Raw genomic sequence first — 25337 nt, 5'->3', positions numbered from 1 at the left:
ACGCGACTCCCGACACAGGTGCTGTGCTAATTAGCGTCTGGAGAGAACTGGGGCCTTCCTTCCTCGCCAGTGTTGCCAACTCTAAAAAACCCGAGTCGCTAGATTCAATATCAAAAGTCGCTAGAAAGTCGCTAAAATTGATTTTACTAGGGGTGTAATGAAAATTTCGTGCTGTGAATGGTGCAATAAGGCAGTGGGGGAGGGGGGGGGAATAAAATATTAATAAAAACTCTCATACGTAATTGCTATATTGTCTTAATTAAATGATGCATCGCTTGCAACAACATATATATAAAATACGGTAACGTTTAATTAAACTTGTTATCATAATTGACGCAACACATAAATTGTTGTTTCAATCACAGTAGTCAAATATGCTAGAAATATACAACTATATTTCTAACAAAAGAAAGCAAGAAAACAAATTAAGTTACAAAATATATACATACCGGTATGTCAGCTATTCATCGTCGTCACTCAGAAGATCGAATAACTCTTCTGTTTCATGCTCTGACAGAACTGTAGTTGATGTAGAGGGTTGAACGTCGTTCAACAGATGATGCAGTTCGACTGGTTTTGTCGCAAAAGGGTAACTTTTGTTCGTTCCAACAAGCTCCAATACGTCTGACGGTATGTCAAAAGATGCACAATCTTTATTTTGTTTCTTCAGCTGGTCTCTCAATATGATCAAAGCATTAATTGTTAGCCGGCCGAAGTGGCCGTGCGGTTAAAGGCGCTGCAGTCTGGAACCGCAAGACCGCTACGGTCGCAGGTTCAAATCCTGCCTCGGGCATGGATGTTTGTGATGTCCTTAGGTTAGTTAGGTTTAACTAGTTCTAAGTTCTAGGGGACTAATGACCTCAGCAGTTGAGTCCCATAGTGCTCAGAGCCATTTGAGGCATTAATTGTCTTTAACGATAATCTGTTACGTTGTTCAGTTTTTATAATGTTCATAGAACTGAATATTCTTTCCATTTCTGCATTTTAATGCGGTAGGCATAGAACAGTCATTGCTAGCTGTGAAATCAAAGAGAAAGGATTCTCTCCTGCGGTATTTTCATACTGCAAAACCTCACTCCAAAATAAAACAGTCTTAGTAGTGTTATTCCATCTAATGAAGTTGATATTATGCCATTCTTGCAGCATACCGTCTATGAAATCGCTACTAAAACCCACTTCTTTGGCTACATCCGCTACAGCATTATTTTTATTCACTTTTAGTGTTCTTCAACATTCAGCATTGACATTTTTTTCAGGATCGTAACTTTACTTGGCAGTCTTTGTTGAATTTCTTTTATGAGTTTCAGGCTAAACTGAATGCATCTCTTCTTCAAATAAACTTTATTTTCTTCAGACAAACTTGACTCAGACAATTTCTATAGTTAAAATCTTAGTTTTGTTAATGAAAATACTGGCCCAAAATAGTTTTGAGTCGTCAGTACTCCAAAAGTCGCCAGATAAGTCGCTAAATAATTTTTGTCGCTAAAATGTTTTTTTTTTTGTCGCTAAGATGAAGGCAAAAGTCTCCATTTCTAGCGACAAAGTCGCTAAATTGGCAACGCTGTTCCTCACTCAGCGTTCTTATATATAAAGCCGCAGTGCAGACGGCTAAGGGAACGCCTGATCAAATCGGCTCTCCCGACTAGCCGCTGGGCTAGTAATGCACCACTTTAAGTTATTGAATAAATCATCGCTTCCTTTGCTGATGGCCGATGAAGATATCAATTTACATGTGCATTCAGCACACAGGTAAGTAATCATAATAAAAGTCTGACGTGGCTAAGTCAAATATTTTGGGCGAGAGAATTAATTTAATTACACTACACGCAGTAGACGAGCTCTTAACTTGCCCTGTGGAGATACGCTATCGCTATAGTTTTATAGTTATTCAGTTGAAACTTCTCACATCTTTATGATTATAGCGGATCTCCCTCCTACTTAAATTTAAACATCCTAGCCTTATTTATTCGCCTACTTAATCTATCTTGCTTCATTGATTTCTAGGACAAAAACCAGAAAATCATTAATTTCAACAAAAATTTTAATTTGTGGGATCCAGAATACTGTTTCTACTAAATTATTATGAAAAAGGACTCTAAATATAAATTTTTGAGTTTCTAGCTCTTTTCTGTTGCACCAATTATTTTTACAGAAATAGTCCAAATTTCGAAATGGTTAAAGTTGTTGAACTGACATCCCTACATACTCTCTTGTCGTAGCCTCGACTTTACCTATCCGGTGAAGAACTTTCTTGATGCACTTATCATCCATTCGCCTTGCTAAATTTCCCACCAACCTTCACTGAAGTTTTATTACATGCGTAATTTGGTTTATTACTCAAATCTGCGACTGCAGCTTTTGTTTGTTTGTTTTCCAATCACTCCGAGTAATTATCAATCCATAGCTCTTCATATTCCATTAAACGTCCACTACTATAAGTCAAAACTGGTAAAGCATATTCATTGCAAATTTTGCATTTCACACACATCAGTAACTGAGTTCTGAAAACCATATCTGGCCAACCAAAGGCACTACAGGTCACAGTTTTCACTCTGTATCACTCTTTTTCCAGTCCACCCAGACATTGTCTCCAAGTATCCAGAGTGTAAAAGCTCATGCACTGAGTCCACCATTTTATTGTTAATTTGTAGACATTCAGGCCTTCACTCATATTCAATCTATTACTTCCTTCCACTCATGGTGGAAGTTTATCTTCTCTATGGATATCACATTGAGAAAAAAAATTTTGTTTCCATAAAAATGAGTTAGTATTAGGTTTTTATTTTCAGATTTACCAGCCCTTCCTTCTGTTTGAGTGGATTATGAACGATTCAGAACTTTTAAGACTGCAGATTTACTCTAATACGTTATGCATTAGATGCAAAGTTATGAGTCTATGGGATAACCTTGCTAAAAGAAAGTTGTGTCCGCCTAGATATATGAACGTTATAACTGCAAAATTCCATGCAGTGGTGTACCAACAAATTCTATGTTAAGCTTAAGTTTGACTTTAAAAAAAGTTGTAACTTACCTATGGGGATAAGCGCTACCAAAGGCACATGTTTGTCGGTGGAATAAAGTAATTTTGCTGTGGGGAGGGGGGGGGGGGATGAGAAGTGATGGAAAATTAACATTACTCAGTAAAGATTTCAGCATTGAAAAATGAGTTAAGGTTCATGTCAGGTCAAATCTTTGGCTAACATTGACGCTGGTGAAGAAAGTCGTGTGCCCTGTTTGTTAAACGAAACCTTCATGTTAAGGAGATACAGCCAGTCTCAAGAAAAAGTGATTTCATCTCCTCGACAGAATCCAAAACGACTCAGATTTATCCAGCCGCGATATTGTTTGTAATGAGTCAGAGATCTTAGTGTATTACATGTAAACAAAAAGTCACGAACACAATTAGCAACGTCCCCCCCGCACAGTTTCTTTTTTTCTGTGTCTTTTTATTTGTTTTATATACATACATTTATCTATATTTGTCAAATTTTTCCGGCTGCTGTGGCCGATCGGTTCTAGGCGCTGCAATCTGGAACCGCGCGTCCGCTACGGTCGCAGGTTCGAATCCTGCCTCGGGCGTGGATGTGTTTGATGTCCTTAGGTTAGTTAGGTTTAAGTAGTTCTAAATTCTAGGGCACTGATGACCTCCGCTGTTAAGTTCCATAGAGCTCAGAGCCATTTTAACCACTTTTTGACTGATGACCCCAGATGTTAAGCCCCATAGTGCTTAGAGCAATTTCAACCATTTTTTGTTAAATTTTTCAGTATACTGTCTTTCACAAACAACTTGTTCCATTATAATAAGCTGACAGTGAAGTTTTTAAATAAATATATCCTTGACGCGCTCAGAAAAGATTGATACCCTTCATACTGGAAGAAGTGAACACGTGGAGAGACCATCATGATGGCCATAGCTTGATGAAAAAGTAAATTTCTGTTGTTCCTCAGTTCGCTTGGTCCCTGTGCAATTTGTTTATATCTTTAAGATCAGAAAGCGTTTTAAATGTCGTCTGTCGGTAATGTTCACAACATTCCGACACTCGACTTTATTTCTAAGTAAAACAATAAATGATAAAAAACGGCTTCGAAAGAATGACAAACTTTCTCTGGTACAACTTTTACGTCAATGGAAAACACATTACCTATATGAAGAACAGTACTAGAGAGAAGTACAACCAGTGTTCTCGCAACGGCAATGGTATTCGACGGCTAAATGGTAGAGAAAGTTGTCCACAACTGTTTCAAGCCTGACTTTTAATCACGTATGATATAACACAAACATTTGTCCGAACAAGCGTGGTGCATACGACAAATAGCTCCTGTGGCGAAGAGGACGCTACTCACTTTTGCCTTGGGTGTATCAAACTCTCAACGTAAATTAGTACAGTAGTAAATAAATAACTTCGTGAGCTTGGTTTCCAGAGATATTGAACTTCACAGAGCGGCAACATTGGGTGTATTCTGTGTTATTTGTATTATACAGGGTCAGTCACGTAACAACCATTTTACACTGCAGCGCCAAAGAAAGTGGTAAGGCATGTGTATTCAAATACAGAGGTATGTAAACAGGCACAATACGGCGCTGCGGTCGGCAACCGCGTTTATAATTCAACAAGTGTCTGGTGCAGTTGTTAGATCGGTTACTGCTGCACGAGGGCAGTTCAATAAGTAATGCAACACATTTTTTTTCTGAAACAGGGGTTGTTTTATTCAGCATTGAAATACACCAGGTTATTCCCCAATCTTTTAGCTACACAACACTATTTTTCAACGTAATCTCCATTCAATGCTACGGCCTTACGCCACCTTGAAATGAGGGCCTGTATGCCTGCACGGTACCATTCCACTGGTCGATGTCGGAGCCAACGTCGTACTGCATCAATAACTTCTTCATCATCCGCGTAGTGGCTCCCACGGATTGCGTCCTTCATTGGGCCAAACATATGGAAATCCGACGGTTCGAGATCGGGGCTGTAGGGTGCATGAGGAAGAACAGTCCACTGTAGTTTTGTGAGCTCCTCTCGGGTGCGAAGACTTGTGTGAGGTCTTGCGTTGTCATGAAGAAGGAGAAGTTCGTTCAGATTTTTGTGCCTACGAACACGCTGAAGTCGTTTCTTCAATTTCTGAAGAGTAGCACAATACACTTCAGAGTTGATCGTTTGACCATGGGGAAGGACATCGAACAGAATAACCCCTTCAGCGTCCCAGAAGACTGTAACCATGACTTTACCGGCTGAGGGTATGGCTTTAAACTTTTTCTTGGTAGGGGAGTGGGTGTGGCGCCACTCCATTGATTGCCGTTTTGTTTCAGGTTCGAAGTGATGAACCCATGTTTCATCGCCTGTAACAATCTTTGACAAGAAATTGTCACCCTCAGCCACAGGACGAGCAAGCAATTCCGCACAGATGGTTCTCCTTTGCTCTTTATGGTGTTCGGTTAGACAACGAGGGACCCAGCGGGAACAAACCTTTGAATATCCCAACTGGTGAACAATTGTGACAGCACTACCAACAGAGATGTCAAGTTGAGCACTGAGTTGTTTGATGGTGATCCGTCGATCATCTCGAACGAGTGTGTTCGCACGCTCCGCCATTGCAGGAGTCACAGCTGTGCACGGCCGGCCCGCACGCGGGAGATCAGACAGTCTTGCTTGACCTTGCGGCGATGATGACACACGCTTTGCCCAACGACTCACCGTGCTTTTGTCCACTGCCAGATCACCGTAGACATTCTGCAAGCGCCTATGAATATCTGAGATGCCCTGGTTTTCCGCCAAAAGAAACTCGATCACTGCCCGTTGTTTGCAACGCACATCCGTTACAGACGCCATTTTAACAGCTCCGTACAGCGCTGCCACCTGTCGGAAGTCAATGAAACTATACGAGACGAAGCGGGAATGTTTGAAAATATTCCACAAGAAATTTCCGGTTTTTTCAACCAAAATTGGCCGAGAAAAAGAATGTGTTGCATTACTTATTGAACTGCCCTCGTACAATGGCAGGTTATCAAGATTAAAGTGAATTTGAACGTGGTGTTACAGTCTGCACACAAGCGATGGGTCACAGCATCTCCGAGGTAGCGGTGAAGTGGGGATTTTCCCGTACCACCATTTCACGAGTGTACCATGAATATCAGGAATCTGGTAAAACATCAAATCTCCTACATCGCTGCGGCCGGAAAACGACCCTGCAAAAACTGGACCAACGACGACTGAAGAGAATCTTTCAACGAGACGGAAGTGAAACCCTTGCGCAAATTACTGAAAATTTCAATGTTTGGCTACCAACAAGTGTCACCGTGCGAGCCATTCAACGAAACATCATCGATATGGGCTTTCGGAGCCGAAGGTTCACTCGTGCACCCTTGATGAATGCACGACACAAAGCCTTACATCTAGCCTCTGCCCGTCAACGCCGACATTGGACTGTTGATGACTGCAAACATGTTGCCTGATCGCACGAGTTTCGTTTCAAATTGCATCGAGCGGATGGACGTGTACGGATATTGGGACAACCTCATGAGTCCATGGACCCAGCATGTCAACAGGGGACTGTTCAAGCTAGTGGAGGCTCCGTAATGGTGCGGAGCGCGTGCAGTTGGAGTGATGTGGGACCCCTGGTACGTCTAGATACGATTCTGACAAGCGACACGTACTTAAGCATCTTGCCTGATAACCTGCATCCATTCATGTCCACTATGCATTACGATTGACTTGGGCGATTACAGTAGGACAGTGCGACACGTCACACGTCCAGAATTGCTACAGAGTAGCTCCGGGAACACTCTTCTTAGTTAAAATACTTTCGCTGGCCACCAAGCTCTCCTGACATGAACATAATTGAGCATATCTGGGACGCCTTGCAACGTGCTGTTCAGAAGAGATCTTCACCCCCTAGTAGTCTTACGGATTTGTGGACAGCCCTGCAGGATTTATGGTGTCAATTGCCTCCAGCACTAATTGAGACATTAGTAGAGTCCATGCCACGTCTTATTGCGGCACTTCGCGGGGGCCCTACCGATATTAGGCATGTGTGCCAGTTTCTTTGGCTCTTCAATGTACATCGAATGTTTAGAACTGACTTATGCATATAAATGTACAGGATCTAAAATGTATACGTTATACGTATAATCCTGCTATCATTTAAAAATTAGCAGGAATGAGAACAGCGAGAAAGTTAACACCAGATTTAGGCACTGAGTAGACGAAGTTAAGGAAATCTGCTGCTTAGGCAGCAAAGTAACTCAGATGGACGGAGCAAGGAGGACATAAAAAGCAGACTGCCTCTGGCAAAAAGGACATTCTTGCCCGAGAGGAGCCTACTAGTATCGAACATAAGCCTTAATAGGAGGAAGACATTGCTGAGAAAGTACGTTTGTTGCTCAGCATTGTCGTACAGTAGTGAAACTTGAGTGTGAGAAAGCCGGACAGAAGAGAATCGAAGCATTTGATATGCAGATATACAGATATATATATATATATATATATATAGGTATATATATATATATATATATATATATATATATATATATATATATACAGATATATATATACAGATATATATACAGATATATATTTGATATACAGAAGAAAATTAGGTAGACTGTTAAGGTAAGGAACGAGTGGGGCTCTCCGCAGAATTGTGAAGGAAAGGAAGAAGAGACTTGATGACAGGACATGTGTTAACACTTAAGGGTATAAGTTCCATGGTACTGGAGATAGCTGTAGAGGGTTAAAGCGGTAAAGGAAGACAGAGATTGGGATACAGCCAGCAAATAATTGAGGACGTTGGTTGCAAGTGCTACTCTTAGATGATAAGGTTGCCGCAGGGGAGGAATTCGTGTTGAGCCGCATCAAACCAGTCATAAGCCTGATGACAGAAGAAAAAAAAAAGAAAATAAAAATAAAAATTAAATAAATTTACTACTTGAAAGCTGTTAGAGATAGAGCATCAGGGTTGTAAAGCGTGTAGCAGCCCTCAAAGTTTTTTTCTGTTGTGCCAGAATTTCAATGTGTGCCCCGTTCCTCGTTTTAGAACGTCAAGGCGATATTCGAGTTTTATCCCGGCGCGAGTAAGCACTGCAGCATCAATAATTCCGATAGCTTCATTGATTTGTGGTTACAGGGTAGCGATGTCTTAGACTGGTGTTGTGTTCACGCGATCCTCGGCTTAACCCCACAAAACGAAATCTAATGGAGCAACATAGGGTAGGCTTCGCGATCATGCGTTGGAACCATAATTATCGATCCACCTCTCAGGAAATATATCCTTCAGCACATTCCACACGTTCTAACTCAAACGTGATGGTTCGCCGTCATGCTCCAAGATGGACAATTGTGTAAGAGGAATCGTTGGAGGATGTCTGTATAAAAATTTCCCTTTATGGTTTTCCCTGCAAACAAATGCTTCATGTCACCTATCCTGCATCATCGCACACCAAACATTAGGCTTCGAGCTATGACGGAATTGTTCACTTGCTTTGTGCGGGTTTTCTGAGCTGTAAATCCTAATTCTGTGCCCATTCACATGTTCAGAAATGTGGAACTTTGCTTCATCTGAAAATAGGTACTTTTTCAGGTAGTCATTGTCAACACTATGGTGGCCCGCATGGAACAGGCGAACGCATACCGTAAAGGACCATCGTTCGGCTGCTATGTTTGGACCATTTGAACTTTGTACGCAAAACGCGTAACTGCTTGTGTAACACTTCACGGACAGTTGAGCTTGCTTCCTGCAACTCGTATGATGCAAGGCGAACTGACTGCTGGGGTCTGCATTGCAATTTAGCTCGAATTGCGTCAACTTGTTTTTGAGACACTGTGGGACACCCACTTCGAGGAAGCTCTTTGACGCTGCCTGTTTCTTTAAAATTTCTGAACCACCTCATTATGCTCGTTTTTGTCGGTGGTACCCTCCGACACTGGCGTCGATAATTCTGCAGGACCGTTTTCATAGCTTTGATTTCTGCGTATCAGATGATACGTTACAACTGCCCCTTATTATACACTCGAAGTGAAATCTGCAACAAAGGAAAAACCTTTGAGAGCTACTAAATGTTTTAAAAGAAACTACGGTTCTCCATCTTCCACGATTTTCTGAAATGATAGCAGGTCTTATGCATACCCTGTACATTCACATACTCTAGGTGCCAAATTTTTTATCTGGGACGTATCGCCCCGGAATGAAATTATGAAAATGATTCACATCTCCCATCCCCTGGTTCTGATCAAGGTTTTCGGGAGGTTCCCTTGGTTGTAAGGTAAATGTTGGAACTGGATATCTGCTTCAAGTATTTCCAATAGTGACTCCTTATATTCCATTCCCTGATAGTCTTGTATTTGGCTGAAAATTTCTTGAAACTGCAGACAGTTATTACTCGAAGTGCCTGCTATATTTAGAGAACAAAAGTTTGCAGTAAAAAAAGAATTTTGAAAAAAAGTCGAATGTTTTGTGAAATGATCTGTCTAAAAGTATGAATTGCGGTACATTAGAGAAACGTCTGACGCGTCTTTGAATTATGGTCGAAATCATGTACAGGTACTGAGACGCTCGTAAGTTAGTGACGTAAGCCGACCACTGGGTGAAATTCTACCAGAAAAAATATCCTCTAAATCTCTTCAGAATCCTAAGAATCTAAGTTCAATATTAAACTTTCAACTGTCAATTCGCACCTCATTTGTTGTACTTGATTTCGAGGATCATTCTCAAGGCGCGTCAAATGTTTCTCGAATCTCTGATTTGTTACCATTAGACAAATCATTTCACAAAACATTTGACTGTTTTTTAATTCTTTTTCATTTTCAAGTTTTTATCAGAAAGCGTGGCGTGTGATATTTTAAATAATGATCGGTATTCTACTTTTATTAAGAGTATATACAGCGGGGAAATATAGAGAAGTTTGAGTTTATGCCTTGATTATGTATTTTTACAATTTACAACAGCAGCTGTTCGTGAAATATTTCGAATTTCCTCAATTCACTAATTTTGCTTCATTACGTTGAGTACTTTCAGACAATTTAATCTGTTTTTGCGAAACTAGACCTTACGCTGATCAATATGATACTCCATTTGTCCGTTTCCAACTCTTCGGCTTGCTACGAAAATTCTGGAAACAATTCACCCTCCCACACACACACACACACACACACACACACACACACACACACACACACACTTTTAAATGTAGGGTGGGATAAGAGACAACTTTATCTGATGAATAAATTTAAAAACTTCTAATCACCCTGGTGTGACCAAGGTTTTCAGGACATTTTTCTTGATTAATGGGCAAATTCAAGAGCCGCAAATACCCTTGATTCCGAATGGGGACCTTCCTGCCCCATTCCCAGCCTACTGAGCTGAAAGAACAAAGTTGTACAATAGCCCATCCACCTCTCATGAGTGGGAAATAAAAGAAGAAGAGCAATTTATCGTCTGTACTCTATGTACGAGTATATTGAAACTCTTAAAATACTCTACGCTTTCATATCTTTTGTCTGGAGTATATTGTACCAAAAGTAGATTAAGGGTGGTTTCCATCTTCTGGTTCTGACTAATGTTATCGTGAGTTTAGCCTTAGTCCTAAGGCAAATCCTGGAGGCAGACATCCCTACCAAAATATTCGCGGTTGGGACTCGCTCTATTAACTGCTAGCTTCTCTGATACTTGGCTGGCAAGATTCTGCACTCGGTCAGAACTCTGACAGTCCGCACCCACTAAATGACAGACAATGATGTGTATAAGAAAAATAATTAGAAATAAACCAGTACGCAGACTGAAGTGTAAACTGCACAATATCTGCACGTATTTTCTATAGTGTCAGCTCAGCAATATATTTTCGACGGTGCAGACGGACATTCGCGAGCATCGTGTGGGAACTCACACTTTTGCACAGGAACAAAAGAACGTGTGAATTAACAGGCAGTGAAGCGAGAATAAATTAGTATTTATTTAGTGCACAGCCAATTTCATCCTCTAATTTCAGCTTAATTAACTGTTGGAGAATAATTGCGGCGCACGGTGATGTTCCAGATGCGATAAAACGCAGCAATTTAGCGGCAATCTTCCCCCCCGCACGCGCGCGCGCGGGTGTGTGTGTGTGTGTGTGTGTGTGTGTGTGTGTGTGTGTGCGTGTGAGAGTGAGTGCGTGCGTGTATGTGTGTCCGATACGTGTCACTTTTCGTCGCTCTTATTCTGAGGCTGAAATACTAAGTGAGCTCCAACTGACATTACTAAGGAAAAAACGGAGAGATCTGGCGTATTGTTCAGCGAAACTAGCCTCAAATTGTTATAAGAGTCCTGTTATTGTAGTTATTGTTGTCATATCGAAACATCCTGACGTATAGTTTTCAGTATTTAGCGCACACCACTGTTTCTCTAAGAAGACTGTGACTAATCCGTTTCACTTACATGTATAGTACGCAACACAAATCAGACTACAATGCATCAAATGGCTCTGAGCACTATGGGACTCAACTGCTGAGGTCATTAGTCCCCTAGAACTTAGAACTAGTTAAACCTAACTAACCTAAGGACATCACAAACATCCATGCCCGAGGCAGGATTCGAACCTGCGACCGTAGCGGTCTCGCGGTTCCAGACTGCAGCGCCTTTAACCGCACGGCCACTTCGGCCGGCATACAATGCATCGAGGAGTGCACTCTTGACCAGTAATGCAGATATACATCTGTGTTCCGCAATCCGCCTAAAGGTATGTGGCGGGGGGTACTTTGTGGACAACTGGGGCTTCTCTTCTTTCCTGTTTCAGTCACGAATGGTGTGTGGGAAGAACAATCGGTGGTAAGCTTTTGTCTTTCATGACCTTTTCGCAAAATACAAACAGGAGGAAGCAAAATGTTTGTTGATTCTAAAAGGAACGTTTGCTCTCGGCGTTTTAACAGACACGTCATGAAGTAGTCCGCGTCTCGTGTAGGGTCAGAAGGAGCACCTCCGTGACACTTTTCGCTCTTACTAAACGAACCAGTGGTTTAACATGCTGCTGTTCTGTCGGTATTCTCTATTTTGTACATCAACATTACCTGGAAAGGATCCAGGACTGAAGAGCAATACACAAATATCGATCGAACAAGTGTTCTGTAAGCCACCTCCCTCGTGGCTAGGCCTTGTAAGAAGCCAACGGAGCGAACAAGCTTTTTGACTGATATAATGATGTACAATGGTTGAGCTGCCAAACATGCAGATCGCTCCCCCTGAATCCAGATACTAAATGAATCTTACTTGCAACTGATTGAATCGTATGCTAGTGTGGCCATCGTAAATAAGTTTCGGGTTTGCTTCTTACAAAGAACATTAAAAGTTTATTTACTAAGAAAGGGGTCATCTATCTATCTACAGGTAGATTAAAGTATAGGGTGTTTGAGAAGAACTCCCTAGTTTTAAGTGTATATTTAATGGGGAAATTAATGAAAACTTACATCAATGGGTACACATCATGAAAGAGAATTCCTTCAAGTTTTGTTCAATGTTAGTAGACGTCAACATGGGATCCATTTGTTGCCCTACACACGTCGAGACGATATTCCACTTCTCACTAAGTACTGACCAACATTTCAGGTGCAACTGTCCCACCCGCCGCGACGGTTTTCCTCTGTAAATGATTGATGTCTCTGATATTCTCATTGCACATAACATCTTTTATGTGACTCCAAAAGAATAAGTCCACTGGTGTTAAGTCTGGGCTTCGTGGTGGCCAACATGTTGGGCCAACGCTGCCTATCGACCTTCCTCGAAAGCGAGTGTCAAGAGGTGCACACACATGTTTACTGTAATGAGGTGGGGTGCCAATGACCTCTTCATGCTCCGAACACACGAAACGCGGATCTGTTCAACAACATCTTCAGAAGCTCTCGGTCTACCTGGTGATTTTGCTTTTAAAACACAACAGGTTTCCTTGAAAGACTTTAGCCAATGGCGGATAGTTTTTGCTGTAGGTGCTTCACCACCATACTGACGTCTAAAATTATGTTGCACTGCTATAACTGACTCAGTTTTCACAAGTCGCATAGCATACTGCATTTTCTGTTGCGGAGTACACATTGTTGCTGAGTTGCCCTGCACTGCACTGCATGGTCGCCTGGACTGAACTGAGGGAACAGAGGAAAAAAAACAGCACTGGTGCCGTCTCAAGGTCAAGCAGACCTGCCAACTGCAGGGGAGCCAAACTTGGAAAGTTGATGAAGCAAACACCACAAACTAGAATAGTGTGTGTCACTTTGTACAGAGTCTAGCACACATTTAAACTAGGGAGTTCTTTTTCAAACTCCCTGTATAATTACGAGTTCGCACTTAGCTTCAGTTAGTGCACAATGAAAGAAACTGGTTAATATCATCAATCTTATACAACACAGAGCGTTCACAACATTATTCATTAACTTTTGTGTGGTGCTCTCATCATTTAGTTATTAGTTTCGTACATAATTCCTAGCTTTTTTATTTTGCATGTTGGTATTCCGGTTCCTATGGAATTGTTTGTCGATTGTTATTTTTATTTGTAGTTCACTATTGCTACTTGCGTTTGCACATTGTCATTTTGTAGTTTGGAGATAGTGTGTGGAGCTGTGAACGCAACAAAATGGAGTGTCAAGAGAAGAAAGCAGAACGTTTCCGACGTATACTTATGTTTGAGTTCAGTAGTGGGGTGAAAGCAGCGGAGGCAGCTACAAGCATTTGCGTCGTGTATGACGCGAACGCCATTGGGCACAGTATATGGGTTTTTCGTTTTAAGGAGGATCGTTTTGACATCAGTGACTCTTCACGTTTAGGGTTTGATGCAGATACACTCCTGGAAATGGAAAAAAGAACACATTGACACCGGTGTGTCAGACCCACAATACTTGCTCCGGACACTGCGAGAGGGTTGTACAAGCAATGATCACACGCACGGCACAGCGGACACACCAGGAACCGCGGTGTTGGCCGTCGAATGGCGCTAGCTGCGCAGCATTTGTGCACCGCCGCCGTCAGTGTCAGCCAGTTTGCCGTGGCATACGGAGCGCCATCGCAGTCTTTAACACTGGTAGCATGCCGCGACAGCGTGGACGTGAACCGTATGTGCAGTTGACGGACTTTGAGCAAAGGCGTATAGTGGGCATGCGGGAGGCCGGGTGGACGTACCGCCGAATTGCTCAACACGTGGGGCGTGAGGTCTCCTCAGTACATCGATGTTGTCGCCAGTGGTCGGCGGAAGGTGCACGTGCCCGTCGACCTGGGACCGGACCGCAGCGACGCACGGATGCACGCCAAGACCGTAGGATCCTACGCAGTGCCGTAGGGGACCGCACCGCCACTTCCCAGCAAATTAGGGACACTGTTGCTCCTGGGGTATCGGCGAGGACCATTCGCAACCGTCTCCATGAAGCTGGGCTACGGTCCCGCACACCTTTAGGCCGTCTTCCGCTCACGCCCCAACATCGTACAGCCCGCCTCCAGTGGTGTCGCGACAGGCGTGAATGGAGGGACGAATGGAGACGTGTCGTCTTCAGCGATGATGAGAGTCGCTTCTGCCTTGGTGCCAATGATGGTCGTATGCGTGTTTGGCGCCGTGCAGGTGAGCGCCACAATCAGGACTGCATACTACCGAGGCACACAGGGCCAACACCCGGCATCATGGTGTGGGGAGCGATCTCCTACACTGGCCGTACACCACTGGTGATCGCCCAGGGGACACTGAATAGTGCACGGTACATCCAAACCGTCATAGAACCCATCGTTCTACCATTCCTAGACCGGCAAGGGAACTTGCTGTTCCAACAGGACAATGCACGTCCGCATGTATCCCGTGCCACCCAACGTGCTCTAGAAGGTGTAAGTCAACTACCCTGGCCAGCAAGATCTCCGGATCTGTCCCCCATTGAGCATGTTTCGGAATGGATGAAGTGTCGTCTCACGCGGTCTGCACGTCCAGCACGAATGCTGGTCCAACTGAGGCGCCAGGTGGAAATGGCATGGCAAGCCGTTCCACAGGACTACATCCAGCATCTCTACGATCGTCTCCATGGGAGAATAGCAGCCTGCATTGCTGCGAAAGGTGGATATACACTGTACTAGTGCCGACATTGTGCATGCTCTGTTGCCTGTGTCTATGTGCCTGTGGTTCTGTCAGTGTGATCATGTGATGTATCTGACCCCAGGAATGTGTCAATAAAGTTTCCCCTTCCTGGGACAATGAATTCACGGTGTTCTTATTTCAATTTCCAGGAGTGTATTTTTAACGCATTAATCCGCGATGATGCAGGTCAGTGTATTCGACAACCGGCAAACGGTGCTACATTTGCGGAAGGTTCAAAAATCGGGTGTATGGGTACCGCATGCTCTAGGCCAGAATCACAAAAATCAGCGGCAGGCCATACATGCGTCTCTGCTTGCATGTCAGTAATTGGCTCGTGAAAACACCGTCCATTTCTATACTGTATCGTTACTGGTGACGAAAAATGATCTCTTTATGCTGACATAAGGAAAAGAAAGGAATGGTTGAGCCCAAACAAAACAGAAACGTCCCTTACAAAGACCTGCGTGCATCCACAAAAGGTAATGTTATGCATCTGGTGGAACAGCGACGGTGTGGTGTACTACGAACTGCTTCCCTGAGGTGTAACCATCACTGTTGACATTTATTGTCAACAAATGAGTCGTTTTGCAGACACAGTTTGTATCTTGTGTTTATTAAAGGTATGAAGACGCGACGAACTTATGCCCCAACCCACTACATCATACTACACTCATGCTCATAAATTAAGGATAATTGCAGAATGTGATGCCACACAACGTCGCACTACACAAAACTGGCGCTAATAACATAAGCACATAGGGAACACAGACGACACAGATCTGCAAGTCCACGGTACTGGTGATAAGTTGAGAAAACCGTCCCGAAACACATGTGCTACAAAACGCCACTGTTTACTGCGTATGTACTCCGACATCAATATGGGATATCATCACCATGCACATGTACACAGGCCGCACAAGGGGTTGGCATACTCTGAATCAGGTGGTCGAGCAGCTGCTGGGGTATAGCCTCCTATTCTTGCACAATGGCCTGTCGGACCTCCTGAAGTCTCCTAGGGGTTTGAAAACGTGCAGCGATACGACGACCGAGAGCATCCCAGACGTGCTCGATGGGGTTTAGGTCTGTAGAACAGGCAGGCCACTCCATTTGCCAGATGTCTTCTGTTTCAAAGTACTCCTCCACGATGGCAGCTCGGTGGGGTCGTGCGTTATCATCCATCAAGAGGAAGATGGGACCCACTGCACCCCTGAAAAGGCGGACATACTGGTGAAAAATGACGTCCCGATACATCTGACCCGTTATAGTTCCTCTGTCAAAGACATGCAGAGGTGTACATGCACCAATCATAATCCCACCCCACACCATCAAACCACAACCTCCATACAGGTCTCTTTCTGGTTCCTGGTTCACGCCAGATGAAAACCCAGCGTGAGTCACTGTTCAGACTATACCTAAACATAACCTGGGACCATTGTTCCAATGATCATCTACCGTGTTCTTGACACCAGGCTTTACGGGCTCTACTGTGAACATTGGTCAGTGGAATGCACGTTGCATGTCTCCAGGCGAATAAACCATGTCTGTTCAGTCGTCTGTAGACTGTGTGCCTGGAGACAAGTGTTCCAACGCCTGCGGTAAGGTCCAGCAAGGCTACCTGCAGTACTCCGTGACCATCTGCGGGCACTGATGGTGTGATACCGGTCTTCTTGTGGTGTTGTACACTATGGACGTCCCGTACTGTAGCGCATGGACATGTTTTCTGTCTGCTGGAATCGTTACCATAATCTTGACATCACACTTTGTGGCACACGGAGGGCCCCTGCTACGACCTGCTGTGTTTGACCAGCCTCCAGTCGCCCTAGTACTCTACCCCACATAACATCAATATGTGTTCTTTGAGCCATTTTTAACACACAGTCACCATTAGCACGTCTGAAAACGTCTGCACACGTACTCACTGCACCATACTCTGACATGCACCAACACACCTCTGCGTATGTGGACTGCTGCCAGCGCCACCGCACGACGACCGCAGGTCAAATGCACCGCATGGTCATACACCGAGGTGATTTAAACCAGCAAACCGCCCACCAGAGCGTTGTTTCACCATGTATCAGCATTATCCTCTATTTATGAGCATGAGTGTATTTACCCGTAATTAATACAACCAACATTATAAAATTTAGTTTGTGGCATGTCATTCTAGAGCTGCGTTGATATTACTGTATCACTTATCCTCTCTGCCAGACCTGTCTATGAATTTTTAGTATGCCAATTTTTACCATTGTGGAGGCCACGTGAAATTGTGGGTCCCCCCCCATAACTGGCTGCGTAAATCAGCTTAAGGCCCGAGGAAGGCAACGGCATACCAACCCTAATAGAGCCATGCCTAGTAAAGTGCCTGGGTTTTCAAAACAGCCTTCCGATTGAGAAGAGCTTGCTGCGGGGCGGGTTACGTTGTTCTTCGTTCGTCGTACTGCTCAACATTGAATGTCCGCCTACCTCAGTCCGGCGTCCGCTCGCTGTCCCTTTTCTCTGCAAGCGTAGATACTTACTAGACGACGAAAAAGCAGCTTTGAAGAAAGACGTCGCCTAATATCTATCCCGCTAAGTCCGTACAAACTCTAGTATTATTTCAGGTCCTGCAATCTCTCATTTATCGGGATTTCGTGCGGTAATATGATGCATTTGACTGAAATGAACGTCCTACAATTTTCAGACTAGTGAAGTTTACTGCTGAATAACAAGGGTTATGCGGAACCAAGTCCGCATTTAGTGAAGAACTATTCTATCATTCTTAATCCTCAAACAACAAACTTCACACGCATCCCAGCCATAATTTTACACAATTCCGACCCGATTGAAACCGCGATCTCACAGTCACATATCCACTACTATAAATGAGGTTGACATTCGGTCCTCTTCAGTGGGTTTCTTCAGAAGAAACTTCTCACCAAATAATCGATAAATGATTGCAGAATACGCCACAAGGAATGTTCATAAAGGTCGAAAGTTCACACGCTCGAAACTTTCCAACAAAACAATTCAAAAACTCCAAAATTTCATCAAACTGTCCGTAATTGCAACGTCTTTCATCACTACTCGTTTTAAACGCGCGGCACTCAATAATTCTTCATCTTACACATAATGAACACTGAGACATTTAACATTACCTTTGAGCGTCCGAAGCTGGCGAACGACTGTCTCGATACTGTCTCACTCACAGCATATCTAACTATATGTGCGCGAGAACTACTTAACTCTGATTGGCTGATTAGTCTGACGGACCAATCAACATGATCCTTCGAGATCATTCTCGTGGAAAAGTTCGCCTAAGCCATTCACTATCCAGAAACGCATTTGCGTCTTCCAAAATGCAAATACTAACACAATGTTTAACAAAACAAAACGAAATAAAATTAATCTCGAAAATAATTTAGAAAACGATTGCACTTCAAACTGATATTCTGGCTGCCTTCTTACAAAAGCAGTCACCCCTAGACGTACGTCATCAGCAATGTGGGTAAAACACATGTTTCCCACATTCCAATTACGTAATGTTGCACATAATATTTTTAGCGTATGTCCCACATACACACTCTCACTCACTCCAATATATTCACACAGCAACATTATAAACATATGTTAATTTTTCCTGAATTTTAATCTACGAAAGGAAAAGTAATTAAAGTTCTGAAAATAAAAATCCGAACTAATTGATTTGATATATTGAGAACTCTGTGATGATTTCAAATGGTAACAAAAGACAACCTGTAATCGTTCCTAACTGAATTTCTCACCCTGTGTGTCGGTTTGGTGGGTTTCAGGTAATTTTCTGAATTTCTGAAACTTTTGTATGTACAGCTTTGAAATTTGGAGATCTTCTTCTGAATGACAAAAAATAGTATACCAAGTTTGAAAACAAGCGGTTAATATTTAATATGTTTTATTTAGATTCGTAGGGGGTATGAATATACGGTCGTTCTAAGTGACACAGAAGCCCGTTCTAGTGCTGGCTAACATCGACTGATGTGCTATGAGTCATGGCTAAGACACAAGTTTGCAGTCTCCTGTATACTCCACGTCTAGGTATCTTACTGCAGTAAATGTTATCCCTTAATAACTCGCGACGTCACAAGCTTTACATACGACATGACATTGTGGTTCTATTTTTACATACTAGAGTAATTAGTAACCAAGATTTATTAATTGTAAACCTTGTTTTACATATATTACCACTACGCATTTCCAGAACGTTCAGTCTGGGTTCCTGAGAAATGTTAAAACACGCGAAGATGTACGAATCCTACGACTTATCTACATCTACATCTACATCCATACTCCGCAAGCCACCTGACGGTGTGTGGCGGAGGGCACCTTGAGTACCTCTATCGGTTCTCCCTTCTATTCCAGTCTCGTATTGTTCGTGGAAAGAATGATTGTCGGTATGCCTCTGTGTGGGCTCTAATCTCCCTGATTTTATCATGGTCTCTTCGCGAGATATACGTAGGAGGGAGCAATATAATGCTTGACTCCTCGGTGAAGGTATGTTCTCGAAACTTCAACAAAAGCCCGTACCGAGCTACTCAGCGTCTCTCTTGCAGAGTCTTCCACTGGAGTTTATCTATCATCTCCGTAACGCTTTCGCGATTACTAAATGATCCTGTAACGAAGCGCGCTGCTCTCCGTTTGATCTTCTCTACCTCTTCTGTCAATCCTATCTGGTACGGATCCCACACTGGTGACCAGTATTGAAGCAGTGGGCGAACAAAAGAACTGTAACCTACTTCCTTTGTTTTCGGATTGCATTTCCATAGAATTCTTCCAATGAATCTCAGTCTGGCATCTGCTTTACTGACGATCAACTTCATATGATCATTCCATTTTAAATCACTCCTAATGCATTCTCCCAGATAATTTATGGAATTAGCTACTTCCAGTTGCTGACCTGCTGTATGGTAGCTAAATGATAAGGGATCTTTCTTTCTGTGTATTCGCAGCACATTACACTTGTCTACATTGAGATTCAATTGCCATTCCCTGCACCATGCGTCAATTCGCTGCAGATCCTCCTGCGTTTCAGTACAATTTTCCATTGTTACAACCTCTCGATATACGACAGCATCATCCGCAAAAAGCCTGAGTGAACTTACGATGTTATCCATAAGGTCATTTATGAATATTGTGAACAGCAACGCTCCTACGACACTCCCCTGCGGCACACCTGAAATCACTCTTACTTCGGAATACTTCTCTCCATTGAGAATGACATGCTGCGTTCTGTTATCTAGGAACTCTTCAATCCAATCACACAATTGGTCTGATAGCCCACATGCTCTTACTTTGTTCATTAAACGACTGTGGGGAACTGTATCGAACGCCTTGCGGAAGTCAAGAAACACGGCATCTACCTGTGAACCCGTGTCTATGGCCCTCTGAGTCTCGTGGACGAATAGCGCGATCTGGGTTTCACACGATCGTCTTTTTCGAAACCCATGCTGATTCCTACAGAGTAGATTATCTTAGAAGACAGACGGAAAGAAAGGCAAAAATACATTTATGGGATTGGTAGATTTAAAGAAAGCCTTTGCCAAAGCCGATGTAGTACTTTCTAAAGGTAGCAGGAATAAAACACAGGGAGTGGGAGGTTATCTTGAAGAGAAATCAGACCGCGGTTGAAAGAGTCGAAGCACGTCAAAGAAGACGGTTTTTTGAGAATGGAGTGAGAGAGGTTTGTAGCTTGCTCCGTTATTATTTATCTCTACAGTGAGCAAGCTTTACAAGAAACGAAGGAGAAATTTGAAAAGGAAAATATCAGCAAGAAGAAATAAAAGCACATTTTTACAATTTTCTACACAAGCGACATATCATTTGGCGCCCCCCGTCCTTCAGCCCCTCCCTTCTCATACGTTAATTCCCTTTTCTTGGGCTCTTAAAATAAATCGAAATCTAGTGATTGTGGGAATTGGTTGTTTACTCTTTTGAAATAAGTGTTGCATGTCCTTTCGTCTGTAACTTAAAAAAGTTTCTGAACATTACCCCGGTGTTGTATTTTTCTAACTTCAATAAAACTGTCTTCACTGATTATCCAGAAGAATTACAACAGTCCACTGCGAAATTTACGACAGGCGTTCAATAAGTATTGCAAAACATGTTTTTTTCTGGAAGCAGGTTGGTTTTATCCAGGATTCTAATATACCATTTTATTCGCCAATTTTTTGTCTACAAAATCCTATATTTTAATAAAATCTCCGTTTTATGCGACACCCTAACGCCACCTTACTGCTAAGGCCTGTGTGCTTTAATGGCACCACTATACTGGTCGACGTCGGAGCCAAAGTCTCACTGCACCAATGACCTCCCCATCAACTCTTGCGGAGCGCATCCTTCACTGGGCCAAACAGATGGAATGTGCGAGATCTGGGCTGTAGGGTGGATGAGGAAGAACAGTCCAGTGAAGTTTGTGAGCTCCTCTGGGGTGTGCAGACTTGTGCGAGGCCTTTGCGCTGTCATGGATGAGGAGAAGTTCGTTTCAATTTTTATGGTGGCGAATGCGCTAAAATCGCTTCTTCAATTTTCCGTGGATAGCACGGTATACTTCAGAGTTGTCGCTGCACCATGAGGGAGGACATCAAACAGGACAACTCCTTCAGAGTGCCAGACGACATTCGCCATCACTTTACTGGCTGAGAGAGCTACTTTGAAATTTTTCTTGTGTGGCACTGACAGGTAAATCTTTAAACTCTTTCTGCATGGTATTGTAATAACGTTCCACAGTAAATTTTCGGTACCCGTCGTTTATGTGACTGCATAAATATGTACTGAGAGTTCTCATCTCTCTCTTCCATTTTTCCTACTCATTTTTGAAAGGTTTGTGACGATAGGTCGCTAGATAGCCTCTTTTTGTACAAACGGCTTCTGGATCTGTGAGTTTCCTTCGTACCACAAACAAATAGCTAACGGTAAACAGTGCTGACACAACGATTCTGCCGATATGAAGATATTTGTGCCGACCGGAAAATACCACACCGCAATGCTGAATGAAATGTCGCGTTGTACCGATTACTTCCGGGTAGGAACGAGCAAAGCTGAGAGAGGCCGAGCCTTGACCCATACGCGGCCCACATACACGTCCGCGAAACGTTTGCCATGCCGTGATCTGTCCTGGCTTCTATGCTTTCCTTACCACACCAAGTGCCCAAAATTTCAGCAGGGGACATTACGAGGGACGTTCAATAATACTGAAACACTTTTTTTTCTCGGGCAATTTCTGTTGAAAAAAGTGCGGAATATGTTGTGGGACATGGTGGAATATTCCTGCTTCAGGCTCTGTAGTTTCATGAAGTTCTGATAGGTGGCAGCGCTATACGTAGTCCTCAAAATAGCTTCTGCAACGAAGGTGCGTTCCAAGCAGAGAGCTGTCACTGGATTTCTTTAGGAGGAAAACCTGAGCGTCGCAGATATTCACAGCCGATTGCAGAACGTTTGCAGAGACGTGGAAGTAAACAAAAGCACGGTGAGTAGTTGGGCGAGGCGTCTGCCATCGTCGCAATGAGTTCGCGCAAACCTGTACAGTCTCACACATGCCGGCTGGCCACACACAGGTGTGGATTCCTGCTGTGTTGGAACGTGCGGACAGTCTCACTCGAGGTGACAGAGGATCACAGTCAAACACTTCACTGCAAAACTGGACGTCTCTGTTGGTAGCGCTGACACACTTGTCCACGAGTTGGGATACTCAGAGATGAGTGCCCGCTGAGTTCCTCGCCGCATAACAGAAGACCGTAAAAAATAACGGAGGACATCTGTGCGGAACTGCTTGGGCGCTACGAGGTACAAAGGGACAAGTTTTTGTCGAACATCGTCACAGTTTTCACCACTTCGAATCTGATACAAAACGGCAATACAAAATATTACAATGACCGACAGGCGGGTTTCATTGTTCTGTACATCAAGAAGCACTTTGTGCTACATTTGCTGGCGTGCAGTACATAAAGAAATTCGTGCTGTGAATAGCGAAATTTATGAAGTCGCGTGCATTATTTCATTGTCAGCTGCAACAGTGTGGGGAGTTCATACATCACTGCAAAGTACGTTGGTTAAGTAATGATGTTTCTATTTCAAACCCTCTATTGTTGAATTTATGGAGGAAGAAGGAGTGCAGGAGTGAAAATTAGAACTTCCAGAATGGATTGCAGAAATCTCATTTTAAGTGAACCAAACTGCACACCGTGCACCGTAAGAGATTACAAGGTGTCAAACAACGTATTTCTGATTAGCTGGTGATGCATTTAAACAGAAAATCATGCTGTAGAAGGGACACATTTCGACAAACACAGTCCAGTTCGTTAAAGAAAATGTGAGGTTTGAAGAATTCATTGTTGCTTTGAAAGACTTCAAGGATAGTTTCCTACACGTTTTTACAACATTGCCAATCTTACGTTTCCAAGCTAATTTCGAGACCATTTGCTGTTTCAGTTGAAGCGCTCCAGTGTATGTACAGATGTAACTGACTGAATTGTAAAGCATTTCCAGTTTTAGTAACAAGTCCTTTTACGTCAAAACTGTCCAGGACTTCTACATTGTTTCCCTCAGGTAGAGTTTCCACATCTTCGTAATGAGGTTACAAAAGTGCTACAATGTTTCGATCGACATATATGTGTGAAAGAGCATTTTTAGATTATGAAAATAAGTAAGTCACAATTACGTGGAAACCTGAGTGCGAAAATCTGTGAGACGGTCTTCATCTGTCCGTATGCTGACAGTCTGCACCAGATAAAAATTATCTTACGTCTTCAGCGTAACACTGAAAATTTGTTTTGTTTGTTCAAACGGTTCAAATGGCTCTGAGCACTATGGGACTCAACTTCTGTGGTCATCAGTCCCCTAGAACTTAGAACTACTTAAACCTAACGAACCTAAAGACATCACACACATCCATGCCCGAGGCAGGATTCGAACCTGCGACCGTAGCAGCCCCGCGGTTCCGGACTGCGCTGTTTTGTTTGTCATCTACACTGTTGACAAATGTGAAATACAAAAGAAGACATTATGCAGTGCGACTGCACTGCCATTTAAAAGTGGCGCGTTTGTTGTTGTCTCGTCTTTCCCCTCCTCGTGCCCAGACAGTGGGGCGTGGTGTGGGAAGTGTGCAGTGAGGCCGAGCGCTACGGCACTCGTGCCAGGGCACGCCTCGCAAGCCAGATTCTTAGTCTCCCCTGATATAAGTGAAGCAGAGACGAATGGGGAATCATTTTAACAGCAATACAGGCCGCAAATGGGAAAATCCTCTGACGTAAGCGACTTTCACGATAGGCAGATTATTATGGCCCAGGCCCTGGGAACACCTGACACAGAGTACAATGGAGTTTCTAAAAATTCCTCCTTGTTTGGTGATTTAAATGTCCAAGTTGGAACTGGACATATTCTTCGTCTTGTAATTGTCCAGGTGAATAGCAGTTGCTGAAAGGATTCCTGATGCTATGTGCACTATTATCTGGCAAGTGTTTAGTTTTTTAATCTGTTTTTATTTTAATGTTGGTACTGAATTTCGACCTGCTACCTAGGAACTACAGCAGATCTTGTTACAGTCATTACTAGAAACATTTAACTCGTTTCATATGTATTGTACTCAGCAAAATATGGATAGTATCATTCATTGTTATGCTAATTCATGAACTACAACTACATTTATTATGGTAATACGCATAGGTTAGTGTCCAGAAAATATACTAGTGTTTTAGTATATTACAGCTAAGAAATACACTACGTATAAAATAACATTTCTTAATATTATTCAATTGTATAATCTTGGTTATACAGGGTGTAAAAAAACGATGTATGTAAAATTTAGGGTGTTGAGAGAGGATGTTTCATGTGATGAAAACGTCACATGTGCACCGGTAGCAATTGATGATTTAGATGCCATTGATGTCCAGAAACGGTGGTCAAAAGGCGTGTGATGAATACTTGTTCAGAGATGTCGCTGAAATGTCGTCTGTTTACATAACACTCAACCGGCATCTGCATGCTAATACTTTTCTAACACCGGCCGGAGTGGCCGAGCGGTTCTAGGCGCTACAGTCTGGAACCGCGCGACCGCTACGGTCGCAGGTTCGAATGCTGCCTCGGACATGGATGTGTGTGATGTCCTTAGATTAGTTAGGTTTAAGTAGTTCTAAGGTCTAGGGGACTGATGACCTCAGAATTTAAGTCCCATAGTGCTCAGAGCCATTTGAACCAACTTGTCTAACATGCCCAAGAGAACAGGTTGCACTCTCATCCAAACGAACAACCAGCTCTTGTGTAGTGT

This window comes from Schistocerca serialis, chromosome 1 (genome assembly GCF_023864345.2).
Source record: "Schistocerca serialis cubense isolate TAMUIC-IGC-003099 chromosome 1, iqSchSeri2.2, whole genome shotgun sequence".
Lineage (NCBI taxonomy): Eukaryota > Metazoa > Arthropoda > Insecta > Orthoptera > Acrididae > Schistocerca > Schistocerca serialis.
The sequence above is the reverse complement of the archived record's forward strand: the minus strand, read 5'-3'. Positions refer to the sequence as shown.